Source organism: Apodemus sylvaticus, chromosome 1, assembly GCF_947179515.1.
Source record: "Apodemus sylvaticus chromosome 1, mApoSyl1.1, whole genome shotgun sequence".
In the NCBI taxonomy this organism is placed as follows: domain Eukaryota; kingdom Metazoa; phylum Chordata; class Mammalia; order Rodentia; family Muridae; genus Apodemus; species Apodemus sylvaticus.
The window spans coordinates 115,604,633-115,606,882 of record NC_067472.1 but is presented as its reverse complement, the minus strand read 5'-3'; the positions used below and the strand labels follow the sequence as shown (position 1 = coordinate 115,606,882).

The 2,250-nt window shown below is 35.8% G+C and overlaps 1 pseudogene; it reads right to left on the bottom strand.

The window, feature by feature from the left end:
* Positions 1–1,478: 1,478 nt before the first annotated feature.
* Positions 1,479–1,959, bottom strand: LOC127666069 (60S ribosomal protein L21-like; annotated as a pseudogene).
* Positions 1,960–2,250: the final 291 nt, after the last annotated feature.

Below are 2,250 nucleotides of genomic sequence, written 5' to 3'. Positions count from 1 at the left end.
ACAGTGTACTAAACACTGCACAGTATGAAATTATGTCATTATTGTACAATAATAGAGTTATATGTAATAAAATTACATCATAATTATAATAGAATTGTACCACATTTTATAGGAGCATATTTTAAATCATTGTGAGAGTTCAAAATTGATTTTTCAGATAATTGGAATGCTTATGGTTGTAAGCAATACTTTTTGAGATTAGTCATTAGCTGTCTTGTTTTTGGCTAATTTCAAATGAAATGATTATAGACTGCTATTTGAATTCATCTTTTTAGATGAGTAGAATGTGACATTCTACTCAAGTGGTGGTTGACATTAGGTATTTTAATCTTCCAAGGAAACACTCTTCAATACATGGTACAAGACTAAACTTCTGGGACTTACGTAGAGGGCACACAGCTTTGTGATTCAGAACTGTTTATTATAAATAAGATTTAAAAAATAACAAAGTGAAACAAATGAAAACTAAAGTAGTATTCTTTTGGCAGAATTAACATGAGTCTCAGTTTATTAGACTCACAGAATTGAGTTGGAAATATATTTTTGCAAGTAAAAAAATGGATTTTTATTCTATATAGTACATGTCACTAAAGATAACATCTTTGTCTGGACTGAGTAGCACTGGCCTCATCTGATTGTTCTAATGGTGTAAGTGGCTAAATTATCACTAGGCAGAATATTAAATAAATATGCAGTTTTTGTTCCTGATGGTAAAATTTCTTCTAAAGTGTGAGTTTCATTTCTTATTTCTATTGCTATCTTCTGCTGCTTATTTTCTGGTAAAATTAACTATTTTTCCTCAGGAACCTATTCTACACTATTGCACTGTAAGAAATATTTATTGGATACTTCCTTTGGGGAATTTAAAGAAATTCTGAAAAGCCAACAATCTACAATGTCTTTCTTTCTTTCTTTCTTTCTTTCTTTCTTTCTTTCTTTCTTTCTTTCTTTCTTTCTTTCTTTCTTTCTTTCTTTCTTTCTTTCCTTCCTTCCTTCCTTCCTTCCTTCCTTCCTTCCTTCCTTCCTTCCTTCCTTCTTTCTTTCTTTCTTTCTTTCTTTCTTTCTTTCTTTCTTTCTTTCTTTCTCTTCTTTCTTTCTTTCTTTCTTTCTTTCTTTCTTTCTTTCTTTCTTTCTTTAACGTTTAGTTGTCTCCAAGTTTTTAAACCCTAGTAAGCTTTGCAGCTACTTCCCCATAGAATCATTTTTTTGCCTCCCTCTGGCAGTCATCTGCTAGGAAGATGGTCCCTGGAGTCCAAATCCTCATTTTGCTTAGGATTTTGCTGATGGAGACAGAAATGAAATAGCCGTAGCTCAGCACCATGCCGTTGAGCTCAGTTAAAATATCCTTGGTAACAACTGCTGGGAAGCTGTGGACAGTGTTCCCTGGGTTGATTTTCCTTTCATCTGATGATCTGGAGAATTTATTTTTTGTTATTATGTTTTTTTGTAGACCAGGTCCTTTATTTCTTTTTTGTATATTAGGCTAAGAATTTGTATGGAATGAACTCCAACATCTCAGGCTCCTTTCCATCAGTCCTCGCAAGTGTGCTTCTCTGGGTGGTGCAGGCTGTCGCTTCAGCTGAACCCAGGTGCCCTTGTCGTTGGCTTCCTTTTTCTTCTGATCGTTCTCCTTTAGCCCCTTCAGGAAGCTGTCTCTGCTCTTCGAGTGCTTGATGTGCTCAATTAGCACACTGATCCCCTGAGCCAGAATCTTTCCCTTAACTGGCTTGTTTACAGTGATGCCCAAGGCATGCTGGGTGACATTGTAGACTCTTCAAGTTTGCCGTGGTAACACTTAAGGGGCATTCCTTTTTGAATAGTGCTCATTCTCTTGATGTCAGCAATAACACCCTTCTTGTAGATTTGCATGTATGTGGCCAAAGGAACAACTCCATGTTTCCTAACAGGCCTAAAGAACATATACTGAGAGACTGTCCTCTTTACCTTTGTGTTGGTCATTTTGGCGAGTTACTGGAAGATGGCTGCTGCTGTTTGTTTGTTATGTAGCCAGTACTAGCTTTGGACTTGCTCTGTAACTTAAGATGACTTTTAACTCTGGCTTTCCCTGTCTCTGCTTTCCAAATGTTGGTATTATTTGCCTGGACATGAGGATTTTTTTAAATGACGTAGTAATGCATTTGAAATTAAATGTGCTTTCTTCTTCTTCTTCTTCTTCTTCTTCTTCTTCTTCTTCTTCTTCTTCTTCTTCTTCTTCTTCTTCTTCTTCTTCTTCTTCTTCTTCTTCCTCTT